Below are 16,410 nucleotides of genomic sequence, written 5' to 3'. Positions count from 1 at the left end.
GTTTACTGGGGTTTTTTTTTTGCAAAAGCATTACTAGCAGTGAATCCTTATGTCTGTATTTTATTAGCACTCATGATTAGTTCATTAGCTAACCATTCTATGTAAGCACCTGTTATAGTTTCAAGCAAGAGTTGAGCAATCAGATCCATTTCACCACCTTTCATCTTCTAGTTCTTACTACGGTGCTAGATCGTAGACAAGTCATACTGTATTATATGGCAATTCGTGAATCAATGTAGCCCAGCTGGGTACCCCAAAACACACACCTCACTTGCACCCTAGGCATAAGTAGGACCAACCCACCATTCTCCTGTCAAGGGGTCCAGGTCCCCATCCAAACTTAGACTCCAAGCCCCACACAAAAGTCTCGGACTCGGTGTGATGCTTAGACCTCCACCATCCCCGCCTTCAATCAGTCGGTCCGGAAGGAGCCAGAACCCACAATAAGAGAGCAATAAGCCTTGTCGCTCCCATAAGCAAGTATGTGCTCAGAATAATAAGTCTGTGGCCTGACTAGAATCCAATACAACAACCGGTCCTTAAACGACACGGACAGAGAAAAAGTGTAACCAAGCTTTCCCCATTGGTCGCGGGACACAACCTCTTACACCTACCAATACTCGTACCATATCCCTACCCGGTCTCTATTTCTTTTCACCATTTTATCATGAGTGATAATAATAATCACCTAATCGCCTATTATGAGTAACGGCAGGTTACTCACGTTACCGATAGTCTAAGCATAGCAGCTACTCGACCTATGCTAGTAGGACTTATAGGACAGATATATTTATATAGGTGGTTTCTATAAAATGCCTGTAACATAAATACACATCACAGATATATATATATTCAGTGATTATTCAAAATAAGGGTTATGCACCGGGCCTTGCCTTGGGCAGGCGCGGTGTCAGATCAGTTAGTTAGTGGCGGCTCTGGGAACTCCTCCTACATGAAAATCTATTCCTCGTACTCCTCGATCACCTCCTCAAACTCGTGATCTCTGATGGTCACGATCTCCGCCAACTCGTTCTCTACATGCATGCGATGATGATACAACACTTAGTATTTTGACAACAGCAACTCTTAACATAAGAATACATATGCTAAGCTACTAAGCTAGCTCTAATGACTAAAATACTAAGCTAGTCATTATCTCTATCAAATAGATTCCAAGCTCACCCTACAATTGCTTAATTTTTATAAACCAATATCATGCCATTATCCATTTAGCCTTAATGGGTATTTATCTATCATATTAAATAGTCTATTTTAGGGCTACAAAAATTACAGTGAGCACATAATAATATCATGAAGCTACTATAAAATTTTTAAAGCTAAAGCTATCACCATTTTGCTACAAAAATTCCTACAATATTTAACCTAATAATATTAAGCACTCTCAATTGATTTAATAGCTCCTTGTATCAACAAGTCTATATATGAACTAAATACATTAACAGATAGAGCGCAATTTTAAGAACTTAATAAAATTTGTTTAACAATTTTTGGACATCTACATTATTTTATATTAATTGTCAAAGTTTAGCTCAGAATTAAAATGAAAAGCTATTTCTATTTTTTCACGAAAAAGGTAACCCGCTTTTGGCCCAACTCGGCCCACACGGGGCAGCGCGCGGTGGCCCACAGGCACGGCCCATGTGAGGCCGGCCTGCAGCGCGAGGCGGCCCGTGATGAGGAATTCTGCGCGCGCTAGCACATTAGCAAAAACGTCCCTGGACTTCAAGCAAAACAACCCACAGTCCACGTTACTATTTCTATAGACAGCGACTTTGCAACGGAACCCTTAGATATTTCTCCTCTTTACAACGGCAAGGCTCCCGCCCTTCCCCGCGCGCTTCGGCGTGGCGAGCGGTGGCACTGGCGCTTGTGCCAGCCACACGGGACCCACGCTGACCTATCTACGAGGCCAAAGCTCATCTAGAGTTCATCGTGAGACGATGGGCGGCAGTTGCATGAGCCGGGACGCCGTAGAAGGACCTCTCCATGATGACGGGCACCCTACGGCAATGGTGACGACATTCTGGTGAGCCGCAGCACCAATAAAGCAGTAGGGGTAGCGGGTGAGCAACAACAACTCACCAGTGACCTTATCGAGAAGGTGGCTCGGCTAGAGACGACCCCAGTGAGGCTGGCCATGTGCGCGCTGCGATGTGAATGGCGGACCACAAAGGCACGGCCGCAGCACGGGCGGTGATGGGTGGTGCGCACGATGAAGAGGGAGCCAAGATGAGCTAGTGGTGTAGAGGAATTAGCGCGGGGTAAAGTGGTGGAGGCTGGCCACGGCACGGGCGGTGACGGGCCTTAATGACACGGCGGCAGGCAAAGCTCCAAAATTGAAGCTCGGCGTGATGCGAGTCAAGGCAGGGTGGGGTCGGCTAGAGAGGGGGCGTGAAGGTGGAGACGTGAGCATGATGAATTGATGAGAGGTCCTCACTCTCTGGCTCACCGTGACGCGACTCGACGACGGTGGAAAACAGAGGGAGAAATAGGGAAAGAAAGAGACAACGCGGTAGGTGGGCTCGGCTCATCCACACCTTGGCAGGACGTGGCTGATCGGACCTAAGGTGGAATCTACACACCCGCTACACAACACTATGGCCAACCACGTGCGCGTGGAGGTAGGTGGTGGCACAGCATGCGCGGCCACAACGTCATTAAGGCGAGGCGACGTGCGTGGGGCAGCCATGACATCCCACGTGCGTTCTAGGACAAGGCGAGTGGTGGTGCATGACAACGTCATAGTGGTGTCGATAGCGGTAGTGTCACGATGTGAGAAGGGTCGGCAGTGCAGACGTGACGGTAGTGTAGCGTGACCGCGGCGGCACCCAAGACGTCACCGTGAGGCAGAGCAGCAGGGCGTAGGGCCAACGGCTCGCTGTGGATAGCCTCGGCCAAGCACGGTGACATGGTTGACTACATGGGATGTGGCCATGTGCGTGGCGTGAGAAGGCCATGTGGTGACCGCACACCCGACGCCAACCAACCCGACATAGTGACATGCACCAATTTTAAAGTGTTCAACACAACCAAACGATTGCTTTAGGACCTAAACCACCTTCACCATGCTCAAGATGGCAAATGAGACTACGAAATCGAGCTATAACACTACACCACTCCTTAACCCAATCTCTTATAATAAATTGCTAAACATAGCAGTGTCTAACTGTTGGCAGACTTAAAAATTTCTAAGTTTTAGAGCCGAAATTTATTTCCATTTGTGATTTCTAAGCTAGTGGAAATATTAGCTAGTAATATCATTTTTCGACCGCAAGTATTTTATTATCATCTACAAAGTTTGTACTTCAAACTTTATTTAAGTATCACATACATGTTTTATAGCATTTTTGCTTAATAAAAAATGGTTTTAAATCCTAAGTGATATAACATGACTATCGAATCAACTTTTGTTTCGTATTTTAGTTGATCGTTTTGAGTTACATAAATTGATCTACACACTTTATCACATGTATTAACACATAAACATGATGCTTATGATATGTTTTAGTAAATAATTTATGGTGTAACACCGAGGGTGTTATAAATCTAACCCCCCTTAAACAAAATCTCGTCCTAAGATTTCATGTGCCTAGTGTGGGAAAAGAGATAAGAAATAAATTTCGATTTAAACAATTACCTCGGTGAACTAGAAAGAAGGTGGGGATAATGCTTCAAGATATAGCTTTCTTGCTCCCATGTTGCTTCGTCCTCTGAGTAATTTTGCCACTGAACTTTATAAAACTTCACCACATTGTTTCTAGTCACTCTTTCTTTTTCATCTAAGATACTGACAGGGTGCTCAATATAAGACAAATCGAGATGGAGAGAAAGTCCTTCAATTTCCACAGCTTCTTCTAGGACCCACAAACATTTCTTTAACTGGAAAACATGGAAGACATTATGTACTACTAACAAAATATCCGGGAGCTAGATACGGTAGGCAGCAGAACCACACCGGGCCAAAATCTTGTAAGGTCCAACATAGTGAGGGGCTAGCTTTCCACGAACACCAAATCAATGTACACCTCTCATGGGATATACCTTAAGATACACATGATCACCAACTTCAAATTGCAAGGGCCTTCTTCGCTCATCGGCATAAGTTTTCTGATGACTTTAAGCTGCCTTCAAATGGCTCTGAATAACACTAACTTGCTCTCGAGCTTTGTTGATGAAATTAGGCCCAAAATATCCATGATCACCCACCTCAACCTAGTTAAGAGGTGTTCTACATTTCTTGCCATACATGGCCTCAAATGGTGCCATTCGAATGCTTTCTTGAAAACTATTGTTATAAGAAAACTCAGCTAGAGTCAAGCATTCGTCCCACTTTTCAGGAAAGGAAATGGCACAAGCTCTCGACATATCCTCAAGTACCTGATTGATTTTTTCTGTCTGATCATTAGTTTACGGATGATAAGCTGAACTTCTGAGGAGACTAGTACCAAGACATTTCTGAAATTGCTCCTAAAAACGAGAGACGAAGACTGACTCTCTATCAGAGACAATAGTAAGGGGAACTCCATGCAGGGTCACAATCCAGTCAAAATATAGCTTAGCATATTTCTTGGCTAAATACCTTATATCCACCAGGAGGAATCATACCCCTTTGTCGTGCGAGGCAAACCCACAACAAAGTCCATGAAAATATCCTTCCATTTCTAAATAGGGATAGGCAAGGGCTGTAAAAATCTAGGCTTACGCATATGGTCTGCCTTAACCCTTCCACAAATGTTACATTCAGAGATGTATTTGGTAATATCCTGTTTCATATTTGACCACCAATACAAGTGGCGTAAATCATGGTACATCTTGTTACTTCCTAGATAGATGGCCAACTTGGAATGATGGGCTTCATCCAAAATCTTTCTTCTAAGCTCATCACTTGAGGGAACAACCAATCGGTTCTTGAACCTCACTACACCTTGATCATCAACACTGAAATGAGGACCACGTCCTTCGGCAATTAACTTCTTGATATGAGGAATTTCCAAAACATCTTGCCTTTGCTCTATAATAATTTGCTCAAGTAAATCCGAGACTAGAGCAATGTGAGCTAGCACCTCAGCACTGTTAAGAGACAAAGGTGCTTCTTCAACTTGATACGGCTTCCAGCTCAAAGCATCAGCTATCACATTAGCTTTTCCAGGATGGTAATGAACCTCCAAATTATATTCCTTGATTAGCTACAACCATCTCCATTGCCTCATGTTCAGCTCAGACTGAGTGAAAATATATTTGAGGCTCTTATGATTCGTATAAATATGCACTTTATTTCCCAACAAATAATGCCTCTAAATTTTTAGAACGTGCATCACAGCAGCTAGCTCTAAATCATGGGTAGGATAATTCACCTCGTACTTTTTCAGCTGACGTGAAGCATAAGCTATCACACATCCATTCTACATAAGCACGCATCCCAATCTAGTCCTTGAGGCATCACAATACACATCAAATGGCTTGTCAATATCTGGTTAGGCAAAAACAGGAGCAGAGGTAAGAAACTTCTTTAGGGCTTAGAAAAGCTTCTTCACAAGCCGGACTCCATACAAACTTGATATCTTTCTGTAGCAACTTAGTCATTGGTTAGGCTATTTTGGAGAAGTCAGGAATAAAGCATCGATAATAACCAGTAAGACCAAGGAACTGATGGATCTGATGCACCGACTTTGGAGACTTCCAATTTAACACATCTTGCACCTTGCTTGGGTCCACAGAGATACCTTCAGGTGTCAGAACATGTCCCAAAAACTACACTTGATCCAACCAAAACTCGCACTTGCTGGATTTGGCATGCAGCTTGTGTTCCCTTAATCAAGTCAGTACTATCTAAAGATGTTGTGCATGCTCTTCTTTATTCTTGGAGTATATAAAAATGTCATCAATAAACACCACTACAAACTTATCTAACTCCGGCATGAAGATTGAATTTATGAGATACATGAAGAATGCAGGAGCACTAGTGAGACCAAAAGACAAGACTAGATATTCATACAGCCCATACCTATAGAGAAAACTATCTTTGGTATATCTTGTGGACGGATCTTAATTTGATATACCCAGAACGAAGATCAATCTTTGAAAACACCTTGACACCAGCCAACTGATCGAACAAAGTATTAATATGAGATAAAGGATACTTGTTCTTAATGATTACCGCATTAAGAGGGCGGTAATCCACACACATCCATAGAGTACTGTCATTCTTCTTTATAAAAATAGCTAGGCAACCCTATGATGAAGAGCTAGGACGGATAAATCCCTTCTCCAATAATTCCTCTAACTCTTTCATTTCTACAAGTTCTTTAGGAGCCATGCGGTAGGGACACCATGAAATAGGAGCTGTGCTAGGTTCTAACTCAATGGAAAACTCTACGTCCCTATCTGGTGGCAACCCAGGTAGATCCTTAGGGAAGACATCCAAAAACTCACAAACCATAGGAATAGAGACAAGATCAGGAGAAGCTTCAACATTAGCAACAACTGGTAAGGCTGGATCTGAGGTCATAAGGATAGACATCCTATTCTCGGAAGAAGGAAGCCATAACTCAACAACTCTCTGCTTAAGGTTTAAAACTACCCTATAAAGCACTAATCCGACTGTGTTCGTCCAAGTATTAACGCACACCTGTGCACCCGGGGTACTTATTCTATAGGCAATAGGAATAGCCATAAGAGATATATTGTGCCTCTGTGCAAACCCCATGCTCATGAATAAATGCGATGCACTAGAATCAAACAACACATATGTTGGGTGGAAATTAATGGTAAACATACCAGCCATCACCGGTTCATTCTACAAAATCTCCTTAGCCTTAGTGAAGTTGACTTGGCCAGAGTGGCTTACGGGCACCTTCTTCTTGATAATCGTCCTCTTGACCAGACAGGAGTTGGCTGAAGGCTGTGAAGACTACACAGGCTGGTTCTGTGGACACTCCTAAGCATAGTGGCCCTCCTTGCCACACTTGAAACAAGCACCAGGCTTGTTCCCCTATCCTAGATGAGGTAGAACTGCTATCCCTGAGGCTGTTATTGCACCTACAGAGCAGGTGCACGATACTGAGTGGGAGGTGCCTGGTAGGTCTACTGAGGCTAACGGAATGACTACCCACCTGAAGACTGATAGGGCACCCGTCTGACAACCTATATCTTCTGAGCCTAGGGTGACTACAAGACCCAGTAATCACCCGCTTGCGCTTTCACTCAGCCTAAGAGTCACGCTGAAGTCCCTCCATGCCAATAGCGGCATTCATCATAGCACCAAAAGTCTGGCAGAACCGCCCAAAATAACACACCTTCGGAGGCGCTTGTCTTCCACCAGACACTAAGCACCTTGAAAGCAAGCTATATCGGACAGTTCTATCGAGCACACCCCAAAGGAGAACTTGAATAATCCATATTTTTCCTCCAGGATCCAATAATGAGAACAAGTTTATAGTACTTAGTCCATTTTATATAACAAGAGTTCTTAAAAATACATTATTACAATACCAAGTTCAGAGTGCGAAATTTAGACAGCGGAATTACAATAAACGTCTAACGATAAGATACAAGTATCCGTCTGTGCCCACCAGAAGAATCCTCTACACAATAGCTACTCATCAAACTACACCTACAATAGGGGTAAACAAACCATGAGTATACAATGTACTTGCAAGACTTACCCGACTACTGGGAATAATTTCCTGACTCCAAAGGCGATGGCGTTCTAGTGAGCCACAACACCAATAAGGTGGTAGGGGTAGCGGATGAGCAATGACAACTCACCAGTGACCTTACTGAGAAGCCGGCTCGGTCAGAGACGCCCCGAGCGAGGCTAGCCACATGCACGCTGCGAGACGAATGGTGGACCACAAAGGCACGGCCACGGCAGCGACGAGGAGGTGGCACTAGAGCTACGACTAGCATGCGCACGATGAAGAGGGAGCCAAGGCGAGCTAGTGGTGTAGAGGAATTAGCGTGGGGTGAAGTGGTGGAGGCTGGCCACGGCGTGGGCGGTGACGGGCCTTAACGGCACGGGGGTGGGCAAAGCTCCAAAATTAGAGATCAGCATGACGCGAGTCAAGGCGAGGTGGGGTCGACTGGAGAGAGGGCATGAAGGCGGAGATGTGAGCACGAGGAATTCATGAGAGGTGCTCGCTCTCTAGCTCACCGTGACGCAACTCGATGGTGGTGGAAAACAGAGGGAGAAATAGTCCCCATTGTGGCGATTCACTCACTTGAAGGTTCACGCGTTAATAGGAATCACATGCCTAACCCACAACCGAGTGTCGCACAACCAACATGAGATGATGATCCACAAGCCACGCGCAATCCACTAGAGTTACCTCTGGTGCTCTACTAGGGAAGGCACAAGAACCCCTCACAATCACAATGATCGGAGCAGGAGACAATCACCTTCCTCCGCTCAATGATCCACCAATCACCAGGCCGTCTTGGTGTCGACAAACACTAAGAGTAACAAGATATCACCCAACTAGTGCCACAAGATGCTAGATCACTAAGCAATGCACTAGAGGCTCTCTAATCTCACTTAAGATGATGGAATCAAGTGTGCAAGTGAATGGAGTGGTGTGGCTTGCTCACAATATAAAATCTTAGGACTTTAGGGTTCTAAGAGAGTGGTCATGGCCAGCCAAGGGGCTATTTATAAGCCCCATCACGAAATAGAGTCATTACCCTTAGAGCCGGTTTCTACGAGGGCACCGAACACAGCGGTGCCCCTCCCAACGGTAACTTTTCAATGGCTGGGGCACCGGACACAGTGACGGTGGCATCGCCCTAGGAAGGGCGATGACCAAGCCACCCGAGACCTCTCTAGATAAAAATGGTGGTGCACCACCCTAGGGTGGTGGTGACCGTGGTGGTGACCAACTCGGTTTACCCCACTCTCTAGATAAAAATGGCGGTGGCACCGCCCTACCAGTGGCAGTGGCCAGGCGGTGCACCACCCACACCACAGTGGTGTACACCAAACATGCCGGTGCCACCTCCTTCTCTGTTGCTCTCAGTCAGGGTCAAATGGGCACCGCTCTAGGGGTGGCGGTGCCACCAGACAGGGTGGCGGTGCTAACTCAGCACCTCCCTCTTAGCCTCCTCTAGCCGATCAAGGGTGGCGGTGCACCGGATAGGGCATGGTGGTGCCCCCAGGGCATCACCCTGAGCCTAGTTACGCCTCCTTTTCTTTACCTTTTCCACCACCTTTGCAAATGTGCTAACACTCCAAGTGTTTCACCATCATATGCAAGTGTGTTAGCATTTTCATAATTATTTTTCAAATGTTAATCACTTCTCACTGATTGTGCACTAGGCCTAAATGCATATGCAAGTTTTCCAACACCTAGTGGCACTAGATGATCGAGTTGTCCGATAAGAGCTTTCCTCTTAATAGTATGACCATGTATCCTAGTCCTAGATGTGATCACACTCTCTATAGTGCATCGATCACTGAAAACAAAATGACCCTATGGATATCACCTTTGCCTTAAGGCCATTTTGTTTTTCTCTTTCTTCTTTTCCAAGTCTAGAGCATGATCACCATCATCACATGTCCACCATCATCACCATGGACTCCAACTTGCTCCACCACTTGGATTGGACCATCCTATCTAGTCACACACTTAGATGCAAGGATTAGTCCAAATAGTTTTGATCAATTATCCAAAATCAAACTAGGGCTTTCAGCCACTCATTCGTTCGTCCTCTTCCCCCACCGCATGCTCCATCGGGCTACCATGTCATGCCCTTCCCCCATCATCGGCCATGCCACGCACCCTCGCTCCTTGCGCTGCTCACCTGTGTCCCAGTCACCTACGCCACTTACTCTGATGAGTACAGGCCCAATCTTCCGAGAGGTAGCCGATAAGTTCGATTTTGTGGAGATCTCGATGTTGGCGATCCGGCTTCAAATCAGACACGATTCGAACCCTGCAACCATTACACCACTGCTCCGTTGGTTATCAACCAAGCACAACTTGATTGACCTCGCCAAGAAGGCTTTTTCTGCAAGCGAATCGAAGAGCACAAGCAAGAAGGTAAAACACGCAATCTGAAATTACAAATATGAATGACGCGAATATCAATAGAGGATTTAAGAACTTGGTTCCAAAGGACTAATCGACACAGTGGAGGAGATCAAGAACGAGGGCCCTGGATCACTGTAAAAGGATTTGTCACCACAGTTACAATGAACGATTCAGCTTCTCGATGGAAAACTAAACTCTAAACAAAACCCAATTGTGTAGCAGCGACGGCGGCTGTGTTTATAGTCTAAGACTCGACCTAGGGTTGGGGACGTCCAGGGGTTGGGCGCCCACAACTTGGGCTTAAGGCCCGACACGATACATGGCCAAGTTGGCCTAAATAGGTGATGCAGCACCTTGCCGTGGTCACACAGAATGATCCACGGACCTTCTAGAGCTGGGACTAGATCCAAAATGACAGCGTCATCGTCCCCTTTCAACACATCCAAGAACGGCCCATTTCGATGTCGTATGAGAAAGTTATGACCGAAACAGTGACGACATGTCTGCTGAATCCGAGGGCGACGTGGCAGCTGAGTTGGGAACGAATTGCAACTTAGGGAAGACCATGGCGTCGGTGTGTCCAGCGTAGCGATGTCCTCATCATACTCCCTCGCCATTTGTCCATCGCCCATTGCTGTCGGGCGCACTACTAACCCTACCATAGCCGTTAGGGCGCACGTGTCGTGGCACCTCAGGTCTTCCTCGGTCGAGCCAAGGGCATCCACGAGTGTGCCCGGTGCTGGTGGTGCTCGCATGCCACCGCTAGCAGCTGGATCCTACTCCGACGACCGGAATTGACTAGCCCCGACCTTCCCCTCCCCTATGTTGTAAATATATGTTTCAAGTGTTTTAGTGTTTTAGAGGTATGTTGCAATTATTACATATGGATGTTGTAAAAGTAGATCGGGATGTTACACATGTTGCATATTTTTTACAAGTGTTTTCAGTAGTATGTTGCACGTGTTTTGGAAAATGTTTCATCTGTTTCAAACATAAGTTGTAGTAAGTGTTTTATCTGGATGTTGCCTATGTTTCACACACATGTTGCAAGTATTTTTATCTAGACGTTGCATATGTTTCACAAACAAGTTGCAAGTATTTTATCTAGATGTTGCATATGTTTCACACATATGTTGCAACAATCTGTTTCCAATGGTTTATCTGTATTTGACGTATGTTGCATCAAGTGTTTTATGTTATAAGTGTTTTACAAGGCACGTTGAGTGATGGGCACACGGCTCAGGCAACGAGGGATGGGGTGCAGTATAGCTGGAGATCGGCGGACGGGGGGGGGGGGGTGCAACGAGCTAGGGGCTGGCTCCTAGGTCCCGCCCACGCGAAGAGAGAGAGGAGAGGGTCAGGAGGGAAGGAGCAGGGCGCAGCAGGGGTAGGATGCGCGTGCGAAGCGAGGGCGAGCTACGCAGCCATCCATCTAGACATGAGGAGCGACGGGAGCAGTGTTGAGGACGGAGAGCACGTACAAGTTGGAGCGAAGCGGTTGGATGTGGGCTGCATGGGTGTCCGGACATCCGAGCGCTAGCCACGCCGAATATGTTCTTGTGGCACTAGGAAGGGCGAGTTGGGCTAGTGGTGCTCCTGCTACTCATGGTAAATGTCACCCCCTAGCTGGCCCGGAGCTTGAAGGATTGTTGAGTGGATGCAGTGATTGCTTTCGGCTCCGATCGATTGATTGTGAGAGGTTTTTGTGCCTATTCCCCAACATACATATCTACACCAGATGTTCATGTCACAGCAAAGTGTTATCCTGCAGTATGTCAGAGACACTTAGGTGGTGTTTGGTTGCCCCTCCTAAATTTTAGTCGTTGTCCCATCAAATGTTTGGACACATGCATGAGGTATTAAATATAGACTAATTACGAAACTAATTGCATAGTTTACAACTAATTTACGAGATGAGTCTTTTAAGTCTAATTAGTCTATGATTTGACAATGTGGTGCTACAGTAAACATATGCTAATAACGGATTAATTAGGTTTAAAAAATTCATCTCGTGAAGTACTGACGAATTATGTAATTTGCTTTTTTATTAGTATCCGAATACCCCATGCAACATTCTCCCGACACACCTCCTAAATTTTAGTCACTGGATCCAAACACCACCTTACTGGAGCATGTGTTGTGGAACTGATTTCAGGACGAGTCAGGGGCACAACGACCATGAAGAACGAGATGGGTGTGTGCCTTGGCATTGGGAAAAACGTCAGCTTGAGTAGCACTTTTCATATATGGAACCCGTCTTTTTGTTGGGGCTACTGAGGTCTTCCCTAATACTGCTTTTTTACTTGTAGTCCTAGGAACCATGTAGGATCGGATAAAAAATAGATGCTCTGCACTCGTCATAGTAGTTTGCAGAAGCTACGTATGCTTGGGGAGAGATATGATGATCCATGCTAAAAAAGAAGAGGAAGAGAAAATAAAGGTGAGGTATGAAAGGAAAAAGTTTCTGTACAAACCACAAGTAGTGATAGTTTGCATTGTGTGAATAGTAGTCTCAATATTTTCTAGTCTAAGTGTTAGCCTCCGTTGGTGGTGCCTAAGACTATCTCCAACAACAACACCCAAAATATAAGACCTATTTAACCTTTGGGTAACACTACAGACAAACGGTTTAATACCTATTTGACATCTTTTCCGATAACATGACATAAAAGAGAATCCTTTCTGCAAATGAGTTTTGAGGAGAGAGAATGCTTATATTTGGATTGTGTCTCTACAGTTCAAAATAGGTCTTCTACATAGGTTAATTTTAGATGTCTTGTCACCCATTTAAGGTTCATGTGTTCGTATAGCTCACTTCTTCAATATAGCCCGTGTTTAGTTGCCAAAATATCCCAAAAATGACTGTAGCTATGAGGTTGCCCAAAAAGTGTGCACTATAACTTTTCATGGGGCGTTTAGTTCCTAAAATCTGGAAAAACTACTGTAGAACATTTAATGAACTGCATGTAGCTTATTAATGGCATGCATGCATGACATTGAATGCAAGTAAAGCATGCTTTTACATCCACCCAATCATTATCAACAAGGCAGGAGTCATTGCATCTGTCCTAGCGCCTCCTCAACAGCACAGCAATCAACATAAACCAACAATTATTGGTAAACAAATGAAATGGCCAATGTTCTTGCAACAATGTTTGTCGGACAAAAAATTACAATTACAGTCAAAAAAATTAACAGTTACACGATCGCCTCAAAAAGACGACCAAATCATGTTCGATTAGCCAAACCGATTGCGATGGATTCTTGAAATGCATTCATAAGCTCGGAATCAGAACTACCGCTTGGAGGAATAGTTTTTGGCTGATTGGCACAGGCTTCTACCGGCACATAGTTGTCATCCCGGTCACACCGAGCAAAGTGCCAATCCCCTATGCCACTCACCCTTATGAAGTTATGCAGGGCACAACATGCAACAATGATTTGACTTTGTATATGGAGGGCATAACTAGGGACTTCTTTCATCATCCGCCACTTTATTTTCAACACTCCAAATGACCTTTCTATGGCATTCCTAAGTAATAAATGTGCATAATTGAAGATCTCAGTTTTACCTTGGGGTTCTGGTGCCTCTCGGTACTCCTGTAGGTGGTACTTTGTTCCCTTGTACGGTGCAAGATAACCTAGTCGGTTAGCATACCCTGAGTCCACAAGGTAATATTTGCCTATACCATCCAAACAACAGTTAGTATCATGAACTTGTACTCGTATGCACAAAAGTACAACCAACTAATTGTATACCTGTTGGTGGATGTGGAAACATGTTGGTGTATGTTGTTGTCGCATCAGTGAAGACCCTCATGTCATGTACTGAACCTGGCCAGCCAGCTAGGACGAATGTAAATCGCATGTCAAAGTCACACACAGCCAAAAAATTATGTGTTGTCATCCCCTTGCGGTATAGGTGCTGCACAAACTTATCACTAGGCACCACACAAGGGACATGAGTCCCATCTATCGCCCTATACAGTCCTTGAAGTAGGGATAGAACCTAGGATTTCTTAGCCTATCATGCATAGTGCTGAAATTTGGGTCATTAGGCCTAATGATGTCAGCAGCAAGCTTGACAATAGACTTCAACACCCTATGAAACATGCTATGCACAGTCCCCAGTGACCTCTCAAACATGTCCTCCGCTTGCCTAACAGATTGTGGAGCCCCCACCATCCATAGAAACATCCCAAGAGCCCCAATAGATGCTGATTTGCTATTAGATTTTAGCCCATATGATTCTACCAACAAATCATGTAGACTGTGGAACATATCAGGGCTCATTCTAAACATGTTATAACAGGTCTTCCTATTTCCTAGTTTACTATGTACCCATTCCAAACCAGTAATGACTGGCTGTCTATACTCTGACCTTGACAAGTGCTTGTCAATGTGGTAGGCATACTGGTACATACCATACAGGAAAGCATCATCATCATCCTCTGTCTCCATCTAGTCACTGATGAACTTGTCCAAATCATTCTCATAAAAATCTTGCCTCGATGACATCATTCCCATCACTATTGCTTGGACATCCTCCTGCCAAAATGAAAAACAGTTCCAATCAGTTTTCAACATCAACTAGGCAACATTAGCATGCATCCCTATTCGAACTGACTCATGCCAGTTACTCAAACTCATGCACTACATACATCAACAAATCATAGCCATATCCAGTCATACTACAAATAAGCAGTTCAAGTGTTCGACATGACATACTTAGGTCAATGACAAATGACACCCACCACACCTCACATAGTTCTAATAACATAACTTATTAACTACGTAGAAAGCTTAAGAAAATAAGGTCTAGGGGAGGACCTCGATGTATTGCTTAATCGTCAGCATCCTTCCTTGGGACGAGGAGCTTATGAAGAAGTTCATAACAGGCTCACTCTGCACGATCTTGAGCACACCATCCACTCAGCTGGGGTCTCTTCAGTTGCACCACACTGTCTTGCCAATTGTAGCACTAGTTCCACCTTCCTCTCCAGCGCCTTGCTGTTGTCCTCAAATTTTTGGTTCCTCTCTTGCCACATGGCTATCATCCTCTCAAGCCTCTGCCTTGAAATCTCATTGTGTTCCTTCATGTGACCATCCATGGTCCTGACAGCGGGGCTCTTGGACCTTTTGCTCGGGCTAGAGGCAATTGTGCTGGTGCTGCTTGCCCTCTTAGTGCCGACACTAAGCGGCGTAAGTTGGTCGTCGTGCTCATCATTGGAGTCGTCATCTGAACTTTCCACGTCAACTGTATTGCTTTGTGCAGGACAGAACGAGGTTGAGCCATCAACAGCGTTGCCGACGAACATCCGGTCCAAATCGTCCAAGTACATGATTCAACATAAGATTGCTTACATACCACCGTATGAGAGTCCCACCAAGCATTAGTAGTAAGGATGGAGCCATCGTCTCTCCTGCCTAAGCCAGTGCCTTTCCAGAGGTCGTTTATAAAATGCCATAAATGCTTGAGCTGGCGTAACTTACTTTTGAACTGGTCCTTGTCATGAACCAAGGTTGTTGCTGCATAATACCTTGCAATCAGATCTCTCCACCCCGACTTGTTCATGCAGCCGCGGACATAGTTGCCACTATCAATTTGGTGGCACCAGATTTGGCAAAACTTGCTTATATTGGGCTCTGACCAGTTTCCCCTGTCGTTCCTAGCCTAAACGATTTCATAAGACATGATTTCACACCGATGAACAGGCAATGATGGGGCGAACAACAAATGCTTCGAACACAATAGTATACATGAGCAATGCAAGATAGACGATGGGTGAGGAAAACTACCGGGATGTGACCCACGGGGGTAGCATGCATCGGGTTCACGATGTCGTTGTCCACGTGTGGGACAGCCCCGCGACGGCGGCGATGCCGGCCCCTTCCTCCACCCTCGACGGCAGAGGCAGAGGCGCGACCACGATGGACGCACGGCACGCGATCACCTCCGACAACTTCTGATGTGGCGCGGCCTCCCATGCCGTCACCGCCTTCTCCAAAGCGGGCGCTGCGAGGCTGCTCGTAGGTGAGGTTCCGCCGCCGAGGAACACGGACGGGAGGCGGCCCCATCTGGCTACCACCAGGGTCGGACCGAAGGTCGGCGTTGTAGCCATCCATGCTAGCCCATCCCACGCCGTCGTTGAGGTCCAGGGAATCCAGGCCCCAGCGGGGAGGGTTGACGCCGCTGGACCCCGTGTACGGTGGCGGTGGGTCGGTGAAGCCCTCGTACAACGACGAACCCAAAAGCGGGTTTGCCCGCGCCAGGAAGTTCCGCGTGCCGTCGTTGCTGCTGGAGCCGCCGTCGAAGTTCGCGTTGCCGCCTCCGTTGAAGCCGTCATCAGGGAAGCCGTCCATC

General features: G+C 45.8%; 1 pseudogene; it reads right to left on the bottom strand.

Moving 5' to 3' along the window:
• Positions 1-960: 960 nt before the first annotated feature.
• On the bottom strand, positions 961-14,507 carry LOC136525911 (uncharacterized; annotated as a pseudogene).
• Positions 14,508-16,410: the final 1,903 nt, after the last annotated feature.

This window comes from Miscanthus floridulus, chromosome 19, assembly GCF_019320115.1.
Source record: "Miscanthus floridulus cultivar M001 chromosome 19, ASM1932011v1, whole genome shotgun sequence".
Taxonomy (NCBI): domain Eukaryota; kingdom Viridiplantae; phylum Streptophyta; class Magnoliopsida; order Poales; family Poaceae; genus Miscanthus; species Miscanthus floridulus.
The sequence above is the reverse complement of the archived record's forward strand: the minus strand, read 5'-3'. Positions and strand labels throughout refer to the sequence as shown.